This window comes from Lepidochelys kempii, chromosome 2 (assembly GCF_965140265.1).
Source record: "Lepidochelys kempii isolate rLepKem1 chromosome 2, rLepKem1.hap2, whole genome shotgun sequence".
Classification (NCBI taxonomy): Eukaryota; Metazoa; Chordata; order Testudines; family Cheloniidae; genus Lepidochelys; species Lepidochelys kempii.
In genome coordinates this window covers 111756489-111781347 of record NC_133257.1, presented here as the reverse complement: position 1 = coordinate 111781347, position 24859 = coordinate 111756489, and the positions used below count along the sequence as shown (strand labels likewise).

The following is a 24859-nucleotide window of genomic DNA, read 5'->3' as shown; positions in this document are numbered from 1 at the left end:
TTTTGCTGGTAGAAATTTTTTTTTTAAACGCAATTAAATGGGAAACTCGGGCAGAGAGTGCAAATGTGTTACTCTAACTCTTCAAAGTAGCTCACAAATTTATCTTTACAAAAGTCAAGTCACTATGGTGTGGCAGAGACATGCTGGAAGTCCATTGTGGCCAACCGCAGATAAAAGGGCATATTGTTTGTCATCTCAGCATGTGGGGTTTTGTGCTCATAGCTCCTGTTAATGCTGATGGAAGTTAAACTTGTAAATTACTGCAACTGAGATGAGAATAGATCTCTTGGGACTTTACAATGTTTCATTCTAAAGGTTCTGAGCTTTTGATCTGAGGCAGAGATGCAGAATAGTTGGGATCATTTGTCTTAATGCCCCAAACTTTAAATGTTCTGATAAAATATGACACTGTTCTGAACCAGTTGGTTTTGCAAAAATCAAGCCAGGCTGACAATTATACTGTAAAATGACAACCAAACCTGGCTACCCTATCTCTTGGATAGTTTTGTGGACAGGGGGATGGGGGTGCTACATCTACTGCACACATGTGGGCAGGAAGGGGTGGAGACTGAACAGACCCTCTGCCCCACTCCACACAACTCAAGGGACGTATGCAGTGCCAGGGATAGTGTCAGCATAGGCAATGTACCTCACAGAGCGTAGGGATCCAGAGGCAGATTAAGACTCTTTGGTTTCCTGATCTGCTTCTGAAGCAGTGAAACACGATCCTGTCCCATACCGAGGACTCATGGCAAAGCCGCTGTTAAGCCCTACAAAGGTAAGACAAAGGAAATATAATTAGCCGCATTTAAAGTTATTTTCCTTTTCTCCCTCTCTCTGCAAAACATTTAAGTCACTATCTGATGTGGATTCTATTATTCTGTGAACTGCTGGGGGAGGGGGGAGAAGATATTGATATTGCAAACAGTGCTTACCTTACACAATATTTTTCCAGCATGTTGTGTTATCTTTGCAAGTGTCAGCAGGACATGGTGGTTCTCACACTTAAGGTCCCAAGATATAATACTAAAATGCAGATTTAGTTCCCATCTATTCAAAATTATGGCCCATTTGGTACACAGTGAGAACGTTACATAGGCAAGTAAATCATAATTGATAAGATAGAGTAAAAAAATGAATAGTGTGTAACAGTGTGTGGAGAAGTTTTCTTCTGCCAGTACATTAAAGGAAACTTGCCCTTGAAATGCTGAGCAAATAATTTATCTTGATTTTTTTTTAAAGCCTGATTCAGTCTCTTAACATTCTTTCATGAGCTTTGAACTCACTGAGTCTTCTAATAATGTCCTTAAATGAAGGAAGGAGGTAATTTTCTCTCTCAGTGCCTTTAGGGGATCATTAATCATGCATCAGTCATAAGTGTTAACTTTACAGCATGCCTGCCTTTTTTTTTGTTAAGAGCTTAATTTCACATGGAGAAAGTGCTGTAAAGTAAAACTTTTAACCCAGAAATTGCTCCAATTCTCTGCACAGAATTGCTGTACCTCCTGCAAGGCAATTTTAGTATAGCACACACCACCCTGGCTCAGAGTCCTAGATATACTACATTTCATTACAACCTTTCCCTGCCCCCTGCCGTGACACATTTCTGTAACAAGCAAATTCCATGGATGCTGGGACTAGATTTATAGAGAAGCTGTGCTGTGTTATTGTCATAGAGGGTGTGCTCATTAGGCCAAAGGGACATGCAACTGCTCAACAGCCTGAAAAACCACACCACTTTTATATGGATCCTGTACTCTAGGCACCCAAATATGAATAGTTAAGGACTGAATTAAGTCAAAGCTAATTGAAAAAGTTTATCTGAGAATAATTTAGTGAAAAAGGCTAGGTACTGTAGCACTGTACATACACTAGCTTTTCCCTTGGGTTCAAATCTGGATTAGATTGCAGAAATTAACATTAATTCCAGTCCTCTGTAGGCATTTGTCAACATCAGAAAAATCAATATTTATTATTCCAAAATGGAATATGGTTAGCATATGATCAGGAGATGCCCAAGTCTGGAATACCATGTGTTTTGTGGGAAAAGTATCTGTGGGGAAAGAACAGTGCACAGCAACTGCCTGTCTTGCCACTAACTATTGCCATTAGCCCATTTCTTAAAAAGCAGGAAGAAACATTTTGTTACAGCAATGTGATTCAGTGTCATAGATGGGTGAATCACCTATACGGTATATACAGTAGGCAGCATTCATTAGATGCCTGCACTGGGCTAGCATTCTTGAAGCTATTCCAAGGAACTAGTAAACAAAGATGATTCTGGGTAAGTATTGCTGCCTTTTACTTTCCTATTTGACTCTTCTAGAGGGTGAAACTGCCTAATGATGGTCAAAAGATCTCAGTAATTCCATTTTGTTCAGAATAAAGAAAAAAAAACCCTATGATAAAAGGCAGAAGATTACCAAATATGGCCTTTCACCTTTTGAACTTCAGAACAGCTTTTTTAAAACAATCAGCTGCAAGTGTAAATGGTGTCCTGCTTCCACTTATCCATATTTCCCAGGGAACCCATTTGTGATGTATTGTTTGTTGCTCTCTCTCAGGACAGAAATAAGCATTAAACATGGGAAAGTTAATACACTTTATAATGATAAACCAGGGGTTTAAATGAGCATGGAACTTGCTGAGGTAAAGTCTTTTACAGGCTTTTAAAGCTCTAATAAGATCACTAGCATGCATCTGAAACATACATGCACATTAAGCCCTGACCCAGAATGATTTCATTACTATCTCTATTATTGTTATGACTTTGTAAGTGTAAAGGTAAGTGTAACAGGGCCCATCTCTGCCCCCATCCTCTTTCCTTCAGAAACTGTATGGAATCCAATGTGTGCTCCCTGAGAGCCTCAGGTGGAATTCTGGCTAAGTCAACTCACTTCCTGGCCTCTCCTGTCCCATCCTGCCCATCAGACACACACAGTGCAGAGCTGTGCCTTTGTGAGAACAACAAGGCTAGACTGAGCTTTCAAGGCACAGCTCTTCACTGAGGGAGGGAAGTTCCTGCAGTGAGAGCTACTCACAATTCCTCCTGGCAGGAATGCCAACTTTCTGACTGAACAAAACCGAACACCCTTGCCCCGCCAAAAATGTCCGAGGCCCTACCCCACTCACTCCACCTTCCCCCCTCCCTCTGTCGCTCGTTCTCCCCACCCTCACTCACTTGCTCATTTTCACCAGGCTGGGGAGGGCTGCAGAGGGTCCCTTTTTGACCGGGTGTTCAGTTGAAAACTGGACACCTGGCAAGTGGCAATGCTACCTCCTGGGGCTCCAGGAGAGCATAGGCTGCAGTAGTAGCTGAACCACGCTTTAAATAGCTGAGCCCCCTCACCATAACTTTGCCCCCAACCAGCTAATAGATGCAGGACCTGGGGAGCACGGACCCCCCACGACTCAGCTCTCTCCACTTCCTTCAGGGCGGCCGATGCCTTTGGCGGCACTAACACAGCATGGTACCTGCATTCCACAGCCAGACTGTGCTCGGTTCCTGTGCAGGGGTTTGAGAGGGGGAAGGCTTCCTGGAATCCCCTGTGTATCTGGTCAGGACTAAACATAAGTTGGCCCTACATTGGCAAGTAGCCCTACTACAGTATACATACTTTGTATTCGCTCCTCAAAACCTTTACATTTTACAAATCTGATCTTTCCCTCCTGCAGCTTTCTCTGCTTCTCAAGGTAAGTCTCCTTAATTGATCCTGGCAGCTGGAGTTCTGATAATACCAGTGATTATTTTTTTCCCCGTGTAGGTTTTCTTTGGCTCCATGATCATCTTTCAGGTTTCTGGGAATGCAATCACAATGTGATTTGCTTAGCAGGGGACTCTGTCCACTTAAAGAAAGCCTTCAAATAGTTATTAAAATTCAAGCTCATTTTTTCTTTTTTCTGCTGCAGAGAGGCAGCCTGTATGAAATCACAATCATATTTCTTATTCACACAGCAGATTCCGTCCCATTCTAATGACAGCTTAAAGCACAAGATAAAAATTAGACAATAGTTAAGATACATATATAAATATATACAGCCAGATCTCATCCAAACAATGGCTTATTATTTGATGAGAATCCACAGAGTGCTCAGCACTGCGCAACATAATTCAACCCTTGGACTCAGCTCAAACTACATGACTAAGTCTTTTTTGTGTCTCTCTTTCTCACTCTCGTCTCGACTTTTCACATATGAATCCCTAGGGCCTACAGGCCTTCCTATATGTAAATACTAGTCCTGGATCCTCTTTGCTGACCCAGTGCACTGTTTCCCAGCCTTCTCCCGCTTCCATCCTTCCCGAGAAGCATACTTCTTCGAAATGCCATACAAATGCCCCTTTTAAGAGTGTTAACTAATTAGAATTCAGTCCAACACTCATTGACTTCAGTGAATGTTTGATCAAGCCTTTAATGACTAAAACACCCCCAACAGAATAGAAGATGATCATGGAACTACTGTGATATACCCCACACTACACTGTTCATTCACTCACTTTTGATCACATCCCATTTCCCAAACTCTGTCCATACCCTCAGATCCCAGAAAATTCCTGAGGGTTCTGAGCATCTCTCAGGAGATGCTCAACATCTTGCAGGATTGGGCCATTAGATTCTAAGATCTCCAAGGTCAGGGAGACATACTTAGCTTTATACATGTGAGTAGTTTTGTTGATTTCAATGGGTCGACATGTGTGCATAAAAATCAAGGATGTGCTAAGTGTTTTCAGGATCAGAGCTTTAGTCTGTGGAATAGTCTCCAAAGGTGAGTGGGGAAACCTAATATTTTGGGACATTTTAAAAGAGACTGGATAAAAGAAGGTGAGAACATATTGTAAGGAACAATTCTTCCCTAGCAGATGGATAGATTTAGGATTGAATAGGGTCTTCTATCATTCCATGGATTAATATATTCTGAGTAAAAAATATAAAATTAATCCGGACAAAAAAGACTAAAATTATAGCTATCAAGACATCATTCTGTGTTGAATAGTGGATCTAAATAATGCTAGTATTCATGGGCTTTAAAAAAAGCATCTCTGTGACCCAGAAAGATGCACAGTAACCTGCGCTGTAGCTCACAAAAGCTTATGCTCAAATAAATTTGTTAGTCTCTAAGGTGCCATAAGCACTCCTGTTCTTTTTGAGGATACAGACTAACATGGCTGCTACTCTGAAACCTGTCATTATGCAAGGCACTGAATTTAGCCGTATGGAGTAGAAATCTATCAACTTCATGAAAAAACAATGAAGTGAGCTGTAGCTCACGAAAGCTTATGCTCAAATAAATTTGTTAATCTCTAAGGTGCCACAAGTACTCCTGTTCTTTTTGTGGATTCAGACTAACACAGCTGCTACTCTGAAACCTGAGCAATCCTATCACTGTTTCATTAAGTTCAAGATTTTCCCCCCAAAAGTAATTACCACTGAGTTCAACAAAAGAAAGATTGACAATTAAAGGCCATTTTAAGAAGTTACATACACGGTCTCTTCAATCTATTTGCCTTTTGGCAGAAAAAACATTCTGAGCATATAGAAATGCTGTTTGCTAATATCAATGGAGAAAAGTTTTTCCCCCCAAAGGCACTGACACATTTTAAAAGTAAATTGTTCCCTTTGAAGATGATTGATATTATCTGAATATCTTCCCATGAATAGGATAATCACTGAGGAGTATAAGCTGTCATGCAAACCACTTTCACTGAGAGGTTCACAATGGGTAGGATGATAGCTTTACAGTTCTATTTGTTAGCCACTAGCTTAACAATGTGCCAGGTTGATAGAGGCCACAATTACTCACCTGCCAATCTGCAAGCCATTTCTTCTAAGAAAAGGAAGTAAATGAAGAAGACTGATTGCCTAGCTAACCAGGGCCTGCGGATATAGGAGCCAGCCGGTAAGAGCATGAATGCATTAAAATTTACTATGCAAACCTAGACAAAAGAATGCTGTTGCCTTGCAGGAAAGTGAAAGCAGTTGGGTGAATTGGGTGCTCTTTCAAGGCAAAAAGAGGCACCTGAGTGAGAGAGGATGAATGGAATACATTTGATTTGCATTTCTTATTGCTGCTTGGAGTTGTGAAGTTACAAGCAAGATCCTGACGGTGGTAAGTTCCCCATCTCACTCCCTCTTGGCTGCTCATACCCAGTATGAGGGTCACTGACCATGTCTACACTACGGGTGCTACAGCCCCATAGCTATGCCGTTGTAATCTCATTGTGTAGAGACACCCTACAGCTACCGAAGCAGTTTTACCATCGCTGTTGGAACTCCATCTTCCTGAGCGATGGTAGCTATACCAATGGAAGCATTGTTACGTTGATCTCGATTAATCTACGCTGGATTTTTCGCACCCCTGAGCACCGTAGCTTTGTCAACCTATGTTTTAAGCATAGGCCATGCTGACAACACACATGAGCTGTAAACTTTTGCTGTCCTGATCTTTTGTTTTGGAAGAAATGAAATCACCACTGACTGAAATATGATTGTAGGGGATTGGGGGCTCCCCTGAGCTCCAACCAAACTACAATTTGAGTTGTTTACAAGGTCCTTCCCCCATCTGTAGCCAGGCGTGATGGAACAATTTTTATAGTGGGGGTGCTGAGATCCACTGAATCAAACTGTAAATCCTGTATATAATGGCAACCATGTCCAGCCAGGGGGTGCAGCACCACCCCCAGCACCCCTAGTTCCAGCCTTATGTTTGTAGCACACAAGGGACTCTCCAAACAAACAAGCAAAAAATAAAAGTCTTCTCTTTCTCTCTTTCCCTGGGGGTGGGGGCAGAAATCAGAGTAAAAGTAAAGAAAGGCAAAGGTGGTCTGTCTCTTAGGCAGTCTTTTGGGTCGCCCCTTTGGGGCTTGGCCTGTCAGCAGGTACAGTGTCTCTAATCAGGATTAGGGTCTGCCTCCAGCCCCTCCTCTTGGGTCACTCTACTTTATACCTGCTCTGCACAATCTCAGGGGGGTGAGGTCTGCGACTGCCTCCCTCTTTGCTGATATGCCTCTGCAGTCAGCAGGCTCTGTGGCCTGGTCTACACTAGAAAAGTTGGCTTAACTACATTGCTCAGGAGCCTGAAAAATCCACACCCCTGGGCAGCGTAGGTAAGATGACCTAACCCCCAGCATAGACAGCACTAGGTTGAGAAAAGAATTCCATCGACCTAGTTACCACCTCTCAGGGAGGTGGATAACCTACACCAACAGGAGAATCCCTCCCATCCGCGTAGGAAGTGTCTACATTGAAACTCGAATGCAGCGCAGCTGTGCCACTGTAGCGTTTTAAGTGTAGATATACCCTGAGGTACAGCAGTCTTCTTCCTGTTTATCACCCCTTCCTATGGCAGGCTTTCCCTTATTAAGCTCCCCACCTCCATCCCCACTCCAGGGAGAGCAAGCCTTACAGCTGTACCTGGTTAGTGCTGGCTGAGTCCAGAAGAGCTTGTTAGCCCCAGCTCAGCTTCAGAACTTAACTCAGGTTTAGAAAAATTCAGTGACTCAGCAATTAACCTTGTCCAAATCTGACCCTGCTGTAATTTACCCTGGATTACTGTACACCAGATACAAATTCATAGGCAAGAGAACACAGTGAGATAAAGGCCAAATTGTGAAAAAAAATGCCACTTGTGCTCACCTGGACACTCATTACACAATGAATCAGTGGCTATGTTACCCAGGGGTTTCAGAGCCCAAAGCAGTGATAACTTAACGGGTTTTTTTCCAGGGGGCATCAGGAATAAATTAATGGGGACACAGCTCCTCCATCTAATAAATGATTGATACAAACCAGACTGCTTTTACCTAAAACTACTTTTTATTAGGTCACAAGCACACACACATATGTGCTATAGCAATAGATTCAGAGCACCCCAAACTATAGTTACCCAAGTCTGAGATGGTTTTGACTGATCAACAGCCAAGCTTCTGGGGACCCTCCTTCCATCCAGCTTCTGGGGAGTTTAGGTGTCAGCTCCTTGCCTGAAGAAAAGTTCCCTCCGACTGTTCCAAAGTGTATTCTTTTACCTCATCTTTTATAGCTAACTTAAATAAAGCAGGTAACTCATGTGACTCACTAGAAGTCACTTGTAGTATCCTGTAGTGCAGTGGTCCCCAAACAGTTGGGCCCTAATCCTCCCCACCCCTGCTCTGCCCCCAGCTCTGCTCTGGCCTAGCCTTCAGCCCCAGTGGCCCCAAGCTCCCAGCCCGGTTCCCAGCCCCCGACCACAGCCCCACTCCCAAGCCAGTTCCCATGGGTGTGGGCAGACAGGTTCCATTTTGGGTAAGGGGGGACATGATGGAAAAAGTTTGGGGATCATTGCCCTCGTGGGACAACAGTTCTCCTAGTTTCAGTAAATTGCTCATTATTCCTTATCAGCAAAGCATTTCTAGTATTTCTAGTCATAACAACAATAAAGCATATATGTCAGGGACAGTTAAACCAAGGTCACCTATCTCCACACTCCCTTCCATTTTTATGGCACATTACCTTTCTGTCCCATCCTCCCATTCTGATTAGTAAAACTGCAATCACGCAGCTATACGGCCTTGCCTCTCAGAGTCCTAACGAATTATTTCTAGCTATGTGGTATTTGGTTTTCAGCTAGCAATGGCTGGACACACAATGGCTGAATTTATGTCAAGCTTAAATTTTCCCACAACAGCTATTTACATAAGCTGATGCCAAGAGCAAGATCCACATTTTAAAAATCCACTTTTCTTTTATTAGTAACTAAGGGACAATCAGTAGTGCTAGATCTCCCTTATTCCATTACACTTCTATCCACCTCTCATCATGGTTCACTCAATGTTCACCAGTTGCTCCTTTTTACACTATTATTCTTATTCTTATTTATTATTTGTATGATTGTAGTGCCAGTCATAGGCCATGACCTGATTGTGCTAGGTGCAATGCAAACACACAGAACATTCACTTGGCTAAAAGAGTAAAATCCTACACATTATATTCCAATATCCTATTCAAAGATACTGTATTATCATTCACAAACAATATACTCCCATTTAAGTGCCTGCATTCTACACGGCTCTGTTAAAGATATTTTTCTGACTGTATAAAAACAATGCTTTTTTTTTTTTAACTTTCATCAAAACTATTTTAAAAAAATACTATTGTGTGTATTTCCTTAGGCATCATTTAAAAGGAAATTACTCAGCTTAGCTCACTTCATATATTTGTCCATTACTCTGAAGTTCCATACAGACTACATCAGTTACAAGAGAAGCATCTTCAAACAATATATTCTTGACCTCTCTGTGAAACTCAGCTCACCCATTTGCCTTCACTGTCTAGAAATTTAGCATTATCCTTGACCCTGAACTCATACTTCTACTAGTCCAAATTCTAGCCTGGCTAGTGCTGCAAGGGATAGCAAAGATGCTGGCACTTGCATTCCCTCCTAAGCAATTGTACTGAGCAGGAAAGGATTCCAGAGTGTGGCTCCAGAGGGACACATGGTAGGGAGAACTTGGCTATCTGAAAAGGAGGATTATGTGCCACTGGCAAGCAAATGTTGCTGTCTACAACCTAGGTGCTAGCTAGCTGGAGGCCTGGATATAGTTTCTGAGCCAGCAGACAATTCCATCTTAGGGCCACACTGAACAGGCCAGTATAGTAGCCAGTCTCCCCACCTAATGTTCTCTTAGCAATAGGGAGAGATCCTGTCTTGTTGTTTGCAAGGGGGTGGGGCACAAGTTTCTCTATGCTCTTTTTCCTCCTGTTGTGCAGTAGTAAAGTAGAGGACAGGATCTAATCCCAAATTCGAAAAACCTGTGTATCACCACTCCTGCAACATCACCTGTGCATGCCATTTCTTTAGCACCACCTCTGCTGAAATATTCATCCACATCTTAATCTCCTCTCTGCTTAACTATTGCGGGTCCTTTCTCAATAACCTCCCTAAGCTCAGCTCTCCAGACTCCAGTAACTGCAAAGTATTGCAGACTTTCTATCCTCAGAATGCTCCATTAGCTTGCCATGCAATTCAGGATCCAACTCAGAGCTGTTCTCTCGTCCTCCTGGCTTTACAAACCATTCTCCATGGACTGTCTCTAGCATTCCATATGGGTCTGATTCCTCTCCTCTTTCTGTTCCCTCCCTCTGTGGTCTAGCACGAGCCTCCTTGTTATTTCTTGCCACTAATAGTGCAAGCACCTTCTCATCTTAAGTTCCTGCCATGTGGAACAGACTGTCTCCATCTTTCCACCTCATCAATTCTCCATCTCTTTTCAAATCTCAGTTGAAAATATATATTTTCTTCCCGGCTTATAACTCTTAATTTCCATCTTCCATCTGTTATTGGCCTTATGCTTGAATACTTTAATTCATTCACCATAGAATGTCTTTACATCACTGCGTTCTGTAATGTATACCCAATACTGTCTTGCACTATGTAGCTCCAAGAGGCATTTTGGGATATGCCCTGCATGACAGATTCAGTATAAAATATAGTTGCATTGTATTGTTTTGATCTTCCTATAAATCAGCATATAACATATTTATAACAAAGACACAGCTCGAAAATAAAGTTTGTACATCGTGTGCTTACAGTAAACTCCTGATAAACCAACTTCCATAGGGTACATTGAATTAGATTGTGTAATGAAAGTTTCAAACAACCTTTGAAATCAGTGTGCCTAATAGACTTTGTGACCGAGGAGCACGCTCAGCGTGAGAGGAGGACTGGACATTGAAATATGTGCAGAGGAGACGGGGGAAAGGATGGATGGGAGAAGGAGATTAAATGAAGATCAAAAGAAGAACAGCTGATTGATATTTTTCAAAAAGGGGGGGGAAACCATATCATGCTGACAGATAAATACACCTGCATACATCAAAAAACTACTTTTCCATGTAAGCCACTTCTGTAATTGTCACATGGATGTTGTGTGACTGTGAATGGAAGGCAATCTCTCTATTAAGATATGGTCCATACCTTGAAAATGTGAGAGAACTCCATGCCTAATGCGTATCTTCTTGTTTGTTACTTCCTCATTGTCGGGTAAAGGCTGGTCTTTGCCTGTAAAACAAAAAGAGTTCTGTGCAACTTGAACAAGACAGGCAGGTCTGGTCCCCAGACCAGTTGTGCTGTTCACTTGAAAGCTGTTTCCTGCAACCACTGGAACAATACGTCCTGTCATTTTTAATAGTGTATTAACTATTGAAACAAAAAACACTATTGAAACAGAGCCAAATAATGTAATATGTCAGTTAGAACTGAATTAGATGTGGTCTATTGGATAAAGATGTTGAACCTTCTGGGAGAATATTTCGTCTTTTGATCACAGATCATTTTATGCTGCCTTTGCCCTGGGTCACCAAGGTAACACAAAATCATACATGAAACTGGACCAAAATTCTGACATATGTTATTGTCCATCAGAAAGGAAAACATCCTGTGCCCTCAGCAATTTTTCTCATTAATAAAATACAGCAAAGTGCACAGCTCAGAGTACACACAGTGCTGTACACAGAAGTACAAGTGACAGATGTGAGCTGACAGAAAAAGGCCCAGGGAGTATAAACAGAATCCATTTGGCAACTGAGAGGGGCCTGTCCCAACTCGCCTTGTTTTTACAGTTGAATTTTATTTGTCATGGAAAGAAGATTCATGTCAAGAGTTTGGGATGAGCCTCTCTCAAGGCCAGCTTGACCAGAACAAACTAGGGATTGAGCCTGGGGAAGAAAGAATGCAGGGGTACAACATGTTCTCACCTTCTCTGAGCTGCCATCTCATTCTCCAAAAGCTCAGCTTTCAGTAAAAACCAAAAAGGTAAGTCTCTAGTCTTTATGGTTACAAACAAAAAAACAAAAAGTGAGCAAACAAACACCAAAACCTACCTTCAGAATGTGAACAGAGAGCAACTAATGGTGTCCTATCCTCCTGACTTGGCAGAAAGCCTGAAACAATAGCTCTGGGAAGATGAAATAGTTCCATTCATCTCAAAGGAATTCTAATGCTGATGCCCAGTGATGATGATTTAATCCTGTCTACATTGACCATTTCCTACTCATTAAAGGATGTAAGGAAGGAGAGAGAGGATCATACTGTGAAGATCTTGCCAAGAATATGTATATCTATTATGAATTTGCTATTCCCCAGCCATTGCCAGGTGTCTTGGAGATTCTGGGCAGATGTCAATCACAATGTCATGTCAACACAACACTCTCTCAATAACTGTCAAGCTATCTAGAATGGCGCATGAGCAGGAGTACCAAGCTCAGGGCAGACTGTGAAGAATCAGGGCACAAACCCCAAACTGGTTGTGAATTCTATACTTAGATTTCGCCAGCCAAGTGTCAAGTGTGAACTCCTTACGCACTACAACAGCCTTAACATGGAGTCACAGACAGTCCCCTTTTGTACTCTGATCTATCTTGCCACCCAGGCAAGCTTGCCTTTGTGATAGATGGTCCCTTATACCAAAAAATCAAAATATTCAGGTTACTCCCCGTCACTTACCCCAGGTCAAGTGCACCCTAGATCTGTCACCAAAGACAACACTTGTAGTCAATCCAATAATAAATGAACAAAAGATGTATTAACTAGGGGGGAAATAAGAGCGTTGTTTACAGGTTAAAGCAGGTAAACATACACTCACAAATCAGCTACAGCCTTAGGTCCCCAAAAAAAAATAGAAGCTGCTGTAATGTGGAAGCTCTATATGCCGTTTAGGGCTGACCCAGGCTAAACAGCCGGGGAACTCTTCCTTATGCTTAGAAATCTTTGTCCCTCAGTGTTCACGCAGCATAGAGATAACAATTTCTTCTTGACAAGATTTCTATTCCCATCCTCCCAGAGTTCAAGCTCATGGGATGACTGCATTGGATTTCTCTTCATGGGTATGGTGGGGGTGGGGGGGAAGCAATCAATGTCTTTGGTCCATGTTCCACAATGGCTTGTCTGGTGTCTATGGGCCTTCTTTTTTTGGAGAGAGATGACATATCTTGTGGTAAACTAGCATTTCACACTTAATAATGCTTCTCTCCTGACTCGGTTTACAGTTTCAGAGCAACTAATTTTATCATTACCAAACACTTAAATATTACCTTATAACTTGGGATACAGACAAAATAAGTAAGATTAATATGCTCTGTGACACTCTCAGATCAGATACCAGCTCTTGCCCAGGCTGCAGCCATTAGCTAGGAACTGATAAACTCATAGCAGGAGACCAGATCGGGTCACCTGTATGTTAGTTTTGCTCAAAATAGGTATTAGTCTTATAAGAATATATTTAGCATTTAGACTCTATGAAATGCTCCCCACCCATCCAGATGGACTATCAAAATCAGATGGGCCATCAAGAAACATCAGGAATCTTGTCCTGTAGGCTTGGAAGCTGAATGAAGGAAATAAAACAAAGCCATAGGAAAATTTTCCATCTTTTTGGCTGTTTGAACTCTGAAGGGCCAGAGACTCTAAACTGCAGTCAGAGATCCCCAGGGACAGCCTCCTGTGTCTGCCTTGAAATACACTTTGAACTGACAGATCACTACAACTCTCTCACTTTTAGGATTTAGATGGTAACTCATTTGTGTGTATATGTTTGCTTGCTTTGACCTATAAATAACTCTTAGTCCTTTTTCCTAGTTAATAAACCTTTAGATGGTTTATTGCAGGATTGGCTACAGGCATTGTCTTTGGTGTAAAATCTAGGGTGCCAATTAATCTGGGGGAAAGAGACTTGTCTCTTGGGACTGGAAGCAACCCAAATGTGGTATGATTTTTGGTGCAAGTGACCATTTATCATTAAGCCCAGTTTGTCTGGCAAGATAGCTTGGAGAATCTAAGGGGCTGTCGGTGACTCCACAGTAAGACTATTATAGTAAACCAGGAGTTCACTTTTGTTACTGGCTTGGTGAAATCTAATTATAGAACATACCACCAGTTGAACATACCACCCAGTTGGGGGTGTCTGCCCTGAGGTAGGCATTCACAGTCATGAGCCACTGCAGACTGTGTAGCAATTGGCATAGTCTTGGCAGGATTCGCATGCAACAGGTCAATTGGTTTTAAAGATCTTAAAACCCAATGCTTTTCAAAAGTTTTAATTTGATACTGAGAGCGTTTAAGGGTTAAAGATTAGTCACAATGAGTGAATCACAGTCCTATGAGGGTCTTGGGACAAAAGACCTTGAGCATTTGTGCTCGCAAAGGGAATCATCATTTAAGAGGAAAGCCTCAGATCAGGAACCGAGAACTTTGCTCATGAGCTATGACCAGGCATCCAAGGGTCCTGCATCCCTGAACATTTCAGGGAAACTGGCCAGGCTACAACACCTGGAAGCCCAGAAAGAACATTAACATGATATAATAATGATGGTGGAGTTGCAGATCAGGGAAACTGAGGCAAGTGCCCAGCAACGATGCATGGAATGTATGGCAGCAGTCAAAGCCAACAGTGAAATGGAGGAGGAAGCCTAACAAAAAATGCATAGAGCAGCGCAACTGAGGAGAGAACTCATGCATTGCAGCTCAAAGTACTGAAGCAGCACTTTCAGAATCTGAGTACATCCCTTCTTAACAGCAGGGAGCAGGAGAAAGCCTGCCCAATTTATCAAGAGACTGGCTGCATAGAAAAGTCCCTGTCCACCTTTGAGAGACTGTGTGGGATCCATATGATTCCAGAGGAACTGCCATTGACTGCTGTCACAACAGCGAATAAGGTCAGCAGTATCTAGCCCTGGTACCTCAAATACAGTGCCAGACAAATACACCTTCTCCAGGGTACAGCAACAGCAGGGGCTGCAAACAATTTCAGATCCCTGCAGCCTGCAGAGAAAGAAGCAGTTCCTCCGTGCAGAACACCGTGGCCCAGACCACAGGGGAAGCAGGCTGGTCTCTGCCATCAGTACTCTAGTGACAGAATACAAGTCTTGTTAGTCAGAGCTCTGTGCATTGGAGGGGTTTTGCAATCCCCATGCTCTTACGTGGAGCAGCCATTTCTAAGTGGCTGCTTCCCAAATGTGTCAGACAGACTCTCCAACAGGCCACCAGCCTTGGTTCACACTGACCTGAGGAATCTCCTGCAAGATTGTCAGTTTTCTTCTCCAGGCCAGGATGCTGAAGCACTGGCTGGTTGTTGTTCAGGTGGGACATTAATTTACGGACTGTTGCACTGGAGTGTGGTCCAAGCACAGGACTTAGAACCAGAACAGAGTCATAATCAGCCTCCTTTCTAGGGGAACTCTCCACTGCTCCATCTCTGTCCGTCCCTCTGTTAAAACGGGGCTGATTTCTTTGATGTGTATCCAGGCTCTTCCTACTGACAAGACTCCAGATCATGTTCTGGTGACTTCCCCAGTTTCCCTCTCCCAGCCATCCAAACTGCAGCTGCTGACATGATCTTCCTCTCCTGGTGCTGTCTTTCCCACTTCCCCAAGTCTGGCTCTGGCTGCCCTTTTTCCATGTCCAGTTCAGACTTCTCCTTCGCACCTCCAAAGCCCCCTGTGCAAACACCTCCCTGTGCCAACATCTCCACCTCAGTCATCCCCTCCTCCCATCCCACTCCCATCTTACTGTCACTTTGTCCCACAGCATCCCCTGCTACCGGGAAGGGCCCAGCAATATCAGCTCAGGCTCCCCTTTCTATTCATTCCATCAGACAGACCCTGTAGCTCTTCTACACTCCTAGAGTGACCCCTTTAGCTTGAGTGAGAGGGGCTTGTGCTGAAGGGCCCTGGTTCAATCCCCACCAATGCCCGTGGTGTCTATATGTGGCCATGGTTTTACTTACCTATCATTGTAGGTTGTTTAGCCCATTCCTGGCCATGTGTGGAACATCTGCTGCTGTCCACCTCTGTGATGTAGGTCCCTCATCCACCCAAGGACATGACATATCAAGGTCAATCCATCAACTCCCATCCGGTCTTAACCTTCATGACGGACGGTGAGTCCTGCCCTGACCACAGAAAGACAGGGTGGTGTTCTTCAGGGGAATCTGCTGGAGCTCCAGTCTCCCCTGCTCAACCCCACAGTAAGGGTTTTCAAAAGATACTCCTCATCTTGGATAAAGCAGCTAAGATGAGGCCAGTGTGGATGGATTTACTGAGCAGACTGGTTCTAAGAGAAGAGGAGATTGCTTCTCTGCTCTAGTGAGATTCCCATAGGAAAAGTATCTGATGGTGGGAGTGCGGTCAATACAAGCCCTCAGCCTCAGGAATAGCAGGAAATCAGGACTCTGGGAGTTAAGGGGTGTCTCTGTCCTGCTGGAGGGAGCAGAGCTGGAGAGCAGAAAGGGCAGTGCTGAAATTGTATGAATGACAGTGACCTCTACCTGTGAAGGTGACTGCAGCTTCTTGCAGGCAATAGAGTCCAGGATCCTTATATACCTCCTTCGGAGATGCTTTTCCTAGGAATAAAATCAACATAGCACAATGAGAACAACGTCTGAGTCCCAGGGCTGGGATCCAGGGATAAGGGATGCTGTAAGCCAGGCTATGTAACAGGAACCTGATCTTTGTCCCAAGAGCTGCAATTACCCAGATGAGTGAGTGGTTCCTACCTCCATGAGGGGAGTAGGGTTTTCTACCTAAGCATCACTGAGAGCCGGCTCTTCTTGGTTTGACAGGATGAGGTCATTGGTCCCCAAGCTGGGCCAGCTGCAAGCTACATTGATTGATGTAGGAGGCAGGGACAGATCCCTTAGCCTGGAAGACAGAGAGGGGAGGAAGCTCCTGTTCATTTCCTGTTTGGAGACCCCATAGAAGAAGATCCCAGAGGGGAAGGGAAAATGAAGGGCAGGAAGTGAACCTGCCCCTATGAAGAAGGCACTAGAGTGGAACACAATCCAGTTCCCAGATCTACCCAGTGGTGTAGCTAGGTGGAGCGAACAGGGGCAGCGGACATAAAAGTGCCACCCGCTTGTACTCACCGAAGGCCCCCGCTGCCAAAATGCCGCGGAGGACCCGGAGCGCATGAAGGCCCCTGCTGCCGAAGACCCGGAGCGCCACCGGGTGGGTAAAAATTTAAAAAGGCGCCTTTAAATTAAAAAGGCGCCACTTGTGCTCAGAGGGGGAGCAACCGCTCCCCCCGCTCCCAGCTACGTTACTGGAGCTACCTCATGTTTGTAAGTGTGGCCTTGGAGGGGGTCACTTCATCACCTTCATTCCCTGCCTGTAAAATAGGGATAACAGTTTCCTCCCTCCCAGGGAATGAGGGGAGGACATTCCCATTGTCAGCGAGGAGCTCGGCTCGGACATGCTGGGGGTGGACTGTGCCAGGGTGAGGAAAAGGACCGAGAGTTTGCTCCCTATAGCCAGTGGAGGAGGATGGGATCAGAAGGTTAAGGAAGGGGAATGGGGCAGGAACTAGTGCCACAGAGAGGGCTTAGGGATTCGGTCAGTGCCAAGGGCTCAGTACCTCCATTCAGCAAAGAGTTTCTCTATTGAGAAGACCGCTCCTGTCATGGCAGTCTGCATACTATTTGAAGTCCTTCCTAGTGTCCTCGAGGTGCTCCCTTAGTTCTTCTTGAATGTGGTGGATTCATAGAACCAGGTTGTTGTCCGGCAAGTTCGGAGAGGTCATTGTAGTGTGGGCCGAAATCAGGGGTTAATCTATCGTTAGCAAAAAGAGTTGAGGTTGGCATTCAGGTTTTCAAATTTGGAGCTGATCTGTGCTTTCAGACAAAGGTACGCGGTCACAGCGGTTGATGCCTGCCATCTTGGTCAGTTGATCTATGATAATCAGTTGTACCGTGTGACCATTTGATTCAGGGAGTTCTACAATGAAATCCATGGTTCCAAACTGCCATTTTGGTCAGAGCCTGGTAGTCTACACAGAGTAAGAGTCCCACTTCCTTCTTTTCAAAGAAGGCCGGAGGCCCTGTGGGAAACGCTGAATGGCGAATAAACCCTTTGGACTGTTTCTCTTGAGTACATGCAGAGAGAGCCACCAGTTCTGGTTCGGACATTGCGTAAATATGGCCAAAGGGAACTGTTGCCCAAAATTGTAGATCAATAGGGCAGTCATGGTCTCAGTGCAGAGACAATGTGTCCACATTTTATTTTTGAATATGTCCAAATAATCCTGGTACTTATCAGGAATGTGGGGTGTCAGACCCAAGAATGGATCACTGCAGCCAGTTGCTGTGAGCCCTGGTACACACAGGGGTGGACTCACCACTGTCTGGCAATGGGTCTCTTGGACAAGGAACTTGTTGCTGTTGCTATGGAGATAGGCCTGCTTGGAGGAAAAGCTGGTCTTCTGGGTTTGCCAGAGAACATGGGGGTCCTGTCATGCTAACCAGGTGAGCCCACCAAAATGTGGGGAACACATCACAGTGAACGTTAGCACTTCTTTGTGTACCTGGGTTACTGCTTGCAGGGGCACCATTACCTGAGTCACCAGTCCTGAGGACAGGAGGGTCTTGTCAATGGTTCCCACAACATCTGATGTGACTTCTGCAGGACAAGGATTTGAAGATCTTGGGCTGTCTCGAAATTTATGAAATTGTCCGCAGCCCCAGAATCAATAAGTGCCCACTGCAATGCCACTTGTCGTGTTTCTCTGGAGATGCACAACTGAATTGGAACTTGAAGATGCAATGAGGGCCCTGATGGACCTGGATTTCCATGAAGACTTGGCCTTGTTCATTTCCTGATACTTTTCGGGCTAGGGTCCATGACAGGCAGCAAGTGAGTGCGTGCCCTGACTTACCACAGTAGAAGAACAAGTTATTGCGCTGACTTCAGGTTCAGGGGATGAGCTCAAGGGTGTTAGTGCAGAGCTAGGCCAAGGCAGCTCTGTAGCACCCTCTTCTCTTCCTCCCTGCGCTCGCGATGGCAGTTCTCAATGTGGTTGACCAGATCAATGAAGCTGTAGAGGCCCAAGAGGGCTTCTAGTCACGCTAACTCCTCCTTGACCTCTTCACTGAGTGCCCAGCGGAAATGATAAAACTGGGCCATCTGGGTCCACTCGGCATTGGCCACAAGCCATCAAAAGTGCATGGTATAGGAGACGGCTGGCCTATGTGCCTGCAAGAATTTTGGCAGGAGAGCTTCAGCCAATCACAGGAAGGTGCTCCAGCATATTAGTGCCAGAAAATTCAGTTTGAGTGGAGGTGAGGCCCAGTCTAGCACCTCACTGGTCAATACACTAGTTACCAATCCCCCCTTAGCCTGATGGGTGGGGTAGGTCCAGGGGCAGAGGCTAGTTAAGAAACCCCCACATTTTCAGTCATTTCCATCAAACCACTCAGGTAGGGGAACCCCAGGGCCAAGCTCAGTTAGCAAGGCCTTCGTTCACACCTGGTGTGATGTGTCCCCTTTTGTATACGGGCCACTTACTAGCGAAGGACCTGTTTTCTGCAAAAAGTTGCACCACCTGGTGTCAGGCTCTGCTTCCTATAATTAGGCCTACTGCTTCAAGCAAAAGTCCCAGCTAGGCATAGGTTCGGATCTGGGTGAAGGATGGTGCAGGAATCAAGATCCAGGGACAGGGCAAAGTCAAAATCAAGATCAGAGTCCATAGACAAACCAGAATCAGAACTGGAGCCCGAGTCCAGGTGCAGGCCAGTGATCAAAGCTGGGTGGTTAGAGTCCAAAGATAAACCAAGCTGATATCAAGCCAGAGTCCAGACACAGGCAGAAACTCAAAGCCAGGTAGTCAGAGTCCAAGAGACTGAGGAGGATCAGGAGTAGGAGACAAGGCTGGAGTGAGTTGGTGGTGGGGCTGGAGTGAGGCTAGAGGGCGGCAAGGACAATACAGAGCAAGAGTTCACAGCCAACATCTAGAGCCAAGGGTCATGCCAAGGTCAGTAGCCAGAGACCGTAGCCGAGGGTCAAGCCAAAGTCAATAGCCAGGAACTGGAGGGCAGGGCAGAGTGGTGCACGGAGGCATGAACCAGGATCAAGGTGGGGACTGGCTCAGCAGACGGGCAGGGATCTGCCTTGTTGCCCAGATAACTTCCTGGTACTTCCAAGCAGTGCCCACATGGAGGGAGACCTGCAGATCTGGGTTCCAGTCCCACAAATCCTCACCTGGAGACTCTCTTCCTAGGAATAAAAGAAGGACAGCATGATGACAAAATGTCTTTGTCCCTGGGCTGGGATCCAGGGCTGGGGGAGCTCCCATCCAGGCTATGTGCCAGGGACCACACCTCCATCCCTAGCTCCTGTTCATTTCACACTCAGAGACCCTCTAAAAGGAGGGGAGAATAAAGGGCAGAAAGTGAAGCTGCCCCTGGGGGGAAGGCACTAGCCTGGGACCCAGTCCAATTCCTATATCTACACCCAGGTTTATATGACCTGGGTCACAGCCCTTCCTCTGTGTCTTAGTCCTCACCTGTCCAATGGGGAGGATCATTTCCTGTCCCAGGGTGCTTGGGGGGGAGTTACGTTCCTGGCTGGGAGGGGTTCAGATACCATGTGGGTGGTGGGAGGCTCAGACATTCACAATTTCATGGGTGACATGGGCCATGGGATTGTCTGAGCAGTGACCACAGGGGACGGGCTCCACGTCAGGCCACCTCTCCCAGACTGCAATGGTTACTGATGAGAAACTCTGGTTCTACAGATGTTCTCACTGTAATAAACCAAGCCTGTTGTCCTGGGCTGGGCCCTGACAGCCAGAGGCTTCCTAAACTGGCCTCTAGACATGGGGCAGGAACAGTAACCAGACAGGCCATAGCCCCGCGGGGTGGGGGTGGGGGTGGGGCTTGGTGGTGAGAGGGAGGTGGCATTCTAGCTCTGGCTCCCTGAGGTCGGACTCATCCTCTGATCCCTTGGCATGGGGGATGGACTGATGGGCGGCATGGGAGACCTTTGCCCTTGCTCTGGGGAGAGGGAGTCATTGCCCTAGCTCTTAGGAGTGGTAAAAGTGTTGTGGGGGGGGTCCTTCCCTGCCCCTTGTGAGGAAGTGGAGGCTCCAATGAGCAGCAGAAAAGGCCTGCAGTTCCCTCTCCCAGAGAGCTGCAGTTCCCTCTCCCAGCTTGTGTCCAGAAAGTCTCCTCATTAGCAGCTCCAACCCACAGCAACCAGGGGCAGGCATGAGCCCAGAGCAGCTGGGAGGGACCCCTCCCCTCACCTGCAGCTGGATTGGTGGGTGTGGCTCTCTCTCAGGATACTTGGGGAGGGCCCGGCCACAGCAGCCCCAGGTCAGACAGTGGTGCAGATGGGGCACTCAACCATTCCCCTGCTGTAGTGCAGAGCTTTCTGAGCTCCAGGGGGGGACATGGGCCCTGGTACTAACATGCAGGCCCTTCTGTGTCAGGCCAGGCAGGGAGAGCGTAGAGCCATGGCAGAGAGAGTAAGGCCAAGAAAAAGGAGGGTGGGGAGCACTGTTCCCTCTAAGCTGTGTGTGTGTGTGTGCGCGAGCACACAGATCTTAAACCCCGGGCACATGTCAAAACACCGCGCGCACTCCAGCTTCAGGGGTATTAATGGCACCTGAGGTCACCAAAATTTCCACCCAGCCCCACCCCATGTCTGAGGGACGGATTCCCCCACCCAATCCCCAGATGGATTCTTGTCTCCTCTCTAGTGACCTCCAACTCCACTGCCACCCTTGTAGAGTGAAGCTGCGCCCCAGCCCTGCCCCCACTCCACCCCTTCCTCTGAGGACTGCAGCAGGGGTCAGGCAACCCACACTCACTGGGCGGTGGTAAGTGCAGTGACCCAGCCCCAGCCTGCTCCACACCGCCGGCTCCCAGCCACACTGCCAGTGAGTGCTGGGGGCCAGTTCCCCCCTGCCTCCCAAGCCCCAAAGCTGGGAGCCAGGGAAGCAGAGCGGAGTGGGCTGGGGCTGGGTCACTCCACTTCCCACCGCCCTGTCACGGTTCCTCCCCCACTCTGAACTCTAGGGTACAGATGTGGGGACCTGCATGAAAAACCTCCTAAGCTTATCTTTACCAGCTTAGGTCAAAACTTCCCCAAGGTACAAAATATTACATCCGTTATCCTTGGACTGGCCGCTACCACCACCAAACTAATACTGGTTACTGGGGAAGAGCTGTTTGGACGCGTCCTTCCCCTCAAAATACTTCCCAAAACCTTGCACCCCACTTCCTGGACAAGGTTTGGTAAAAAGCCTCACCAATTTGCTTAGGTGACTACAGACCCAGACCCTTGGATCTTAAGAACAATGAACAATCCTCCCAACACTTGCACCCCCCCTTTCCTGGGAAATGTTGGATAAAAAGCCTCACCAATTTGCATAGGTGACCACAGACCCAAACCCTTGGATCTGAGAACAATGAAAAAGCATTCAGTGTTTTACAAGAAGACTTTTAATAAAACATAGAAGTAAATAGAAATAAAGAAATCCCCCCTGTAAAATCAGGATGGTAGATATCTTACAGGGTAATTAGATTCAAAAACATAGAGAACCCCTCTAGGCAAAACCTTAAGTTACAAAAAAGATACACAGACAGAAATAGTTATTCTATTCAGCACAATTCTTTTCTCAGCCATTTAAAGAAATCATAATCTAACACATACCTAGCTAGATTACTTACTAAAAGTTCTAAGACTCCATTCCTGGTCTGTCCCTGGCCAAGACGACTACAGACAGACACAGACCCTTTGTTTCTCTCCCTCCTCCCAGCTTTTGAAAGTATCTTGTCTCCCCATTGGTCATTTTGGTCAGGTGCCAGCGAGGTTACCTTTAGCTTCTTAACCCTTTACAGGTGAGAGGAGCTTTCCCCTGGCCAGGAGGGATTTCAAAGGGGTTTACCCTTCCCTTTATATTTATGACACGCCCCATGAGTGCAGGGTTGGGCACACCCTGCACTCACCAGGAGGTGGGAATTGGACCGACCCGGCCCCAGCCCGCTCTGCTCCACCCTGCTCCGCCGGCTCATGCTGGGAGGTGGTTCCCCCTTGCCCCCCAAGCCTGCGCCTGCCCCCCCCTCACCGAGGCCTGGGGCCACACACACACCCCGCAGGGGGGCTGCATAGGGCACCAAAATGGCTAGGGATGGCCCTGGTCTCCAGGGGAGTTTCCCAACCCTAGCATGAGCGATGGCAGCTTGTCCTGTTGATGTGATGCCTGTAAATAAATAGCCTGGCTGGAGAGCTGGGTCTGAACTGCTTTGAGCTGCTCAGGGGACAAGCTGGCTCTACCCTGTGTATGGAGTTGAATTCATCTCTAAGAATGGCACCTGCAATGACTCATTCACCTCCTTGCTCCCCGGCCAGCAAATGGGGATGGGACGGGAGTGACTTTTCCTGGCCGAGAGGTGAAAGGCCCTGGGTCCTTCCCCAAAGCTAGATTAATCCTTCTGTGGTTACCTCATCCCCTATCAGCTGCCCAGCTTCCCCCACAATGGAGAAGGCTAGAACCAGCCCAGCCTGGCTGACACGTAGCCGGGGGTCGTGGATGGCCAGCAGCACCGCCTGCAGCAAGGATCTTCTCTGGTCTTCTGAGAAGATCTCACCGAAGACCTAAAACCAACAGCACCTGAGCTCTTGGTAGATTGCCCAAATCCCTCTAGTGGCTCACGTGGAGGGTAAGAGTCCTGCTGCAGCCAAGGCAGCTAATTCCCCTGGAGGACCTTTGGGGTCCCATGGCCCAGGGATTCCCCTTTAGTAAGAGGTCGCAGGCACTGAGGCCTCTAATAGTTCAGGATTCACCTCAGGAGCCATGATATGCTGGGAATGTGTCAATGTGCACAAGCCTGGTGCAGTCTGGAATGTAGCTCACAAAGACTACACAGGACCCGCTACTGCTTCCAGCAGCGATATCTCCTGGAGCTCACAAGCTAGAGGGATGGGGCTTTCCGAGCTCACTCAGGTCCCATTCCCCATGCCACCAACATTCCCACGAGCCTTACGTATGGTGCAGTAATGCAGGCCAGGGTAGGAGCTCAGTGTCCCTGACCAAACTCCCTGGGCAGGGGCAGGTTCTGCTTCCTGATTTGCAATGGTGCTGGGCAAATCCCACACCTTCCCATGCTTCCACAAGGAGCAGGGAATCCAACAAGGGTCTGGTCTGGCAATAACTGGGTGTGAGCTTCCCAACTCACTGACCCAGTGGCTCCCCTCTCAGACATTCGGGTGTCAGCCAGGGAGACAGTGAGTGGAGCCAGATCCCTCGAGATACAATCCTGCATTAACTCAATGCCCCAGGGGATTCCTTTTATGCCACGTAGAAATGGATCCATGTATCACCCCAAACCAGGGCCGTTAGGAAGGCTCCGAACCAGGATCCTCAGTCTCTCCCAGCTGAACTCTGTCAGCTGGAAACACACTGCAGGCTCTTGTCCTGTATCCAGGCACAGCCTCTGCACGGGGAGACAGTTCCACACCTGAGCTGCTGTAATGTATCAGCTGAGAGACCTTACCTCCCCCACTCTGGCCATATTTCTATAGCCAAGGTGCTTGGTGTCCTGGAGCCCATCCCAATACCACAGCTCTTTGGCATCTCTGATGTTCAGGCCTGGGAGAGAAAGACACATTTGTGAGGTTGGCATTCTGGTTTCAGTGCTTGATTCCTTTTGTTCCCATTGCTGGGTGCACACTGACTGGGGCCTTTGCAGTATCTATGCCCCAATGGAATAGTAGGGTCCCCATCAGGCGGTTTAGTATCTGGAGGGGGATTTGTTCCATTCATCACAGAAATCATGTGACCATTACAGTCTTTGGGCTCTGGGAGTGGGTCCCTGCTAATGAAGGTGTCTAATGCTGAGAACCCCCCACATCCACTGAAGTCAGGATCTGGCCCTAGGTACCCAGCTGGTGAAATCCTGCAAAGCTTTCTATCCTTCCTCTGTGGTCCCCACTCCTGCCCCTGCCCTCAGTCTGGGCTCTTACTTTCCATGTGTCTCAGTACCTCCATTCCTGCTCCCTCACCAGCTGGCAGCCCCATGGCAGCTCAGCTGTGCCCTGTGAGATAAAAGAGCCAATTT

General features: G+C 46.7%; 1 protein-coding gene and 1 long non-coding RNA gene across 4 annotated transcripts in view; one reads left to right on the top strand and one right to left on the bottom strand.

Moving 5' to 3' along the window:
* Positions 1–609: 609 nt before the first annotated feature.
* Positions 610–24859, top strand: part of LOC140906971 (uncharacterized) — a 41340-nt gene continuing 17090 nt past the window's right edge. The window contains exon 1 of the long non-coding RNA XR_012157323.1: positions 610–778. This is a non-coding gene — a long non-coding RNA (uncharacterized lncRNA). The remainder of the gene's footprint in view (positions 779–24859) is intronic.
* LOC140906966 (maestro heat-like repeat-containing protein family member 2B) overlaps positions 19620–24859 on the bottom strand; it is a 70151-nt gene continuing 64911 nt past the window's right edge. For 2 of the 3 annotated variants that reach the window (XR_012157317.1, XM_073331959.1), the window contains one exon: positions 22873–24390. The gene's annotated coding sequence lies outside the window, so the exon portion shown is untranslated. Of the gene's footprint in view, positions 20010–22872; positions 24391–24859 lie in introns of those variants that run through there. The other variant, XR_012157318.1, reaches the window with a different exon arrangement.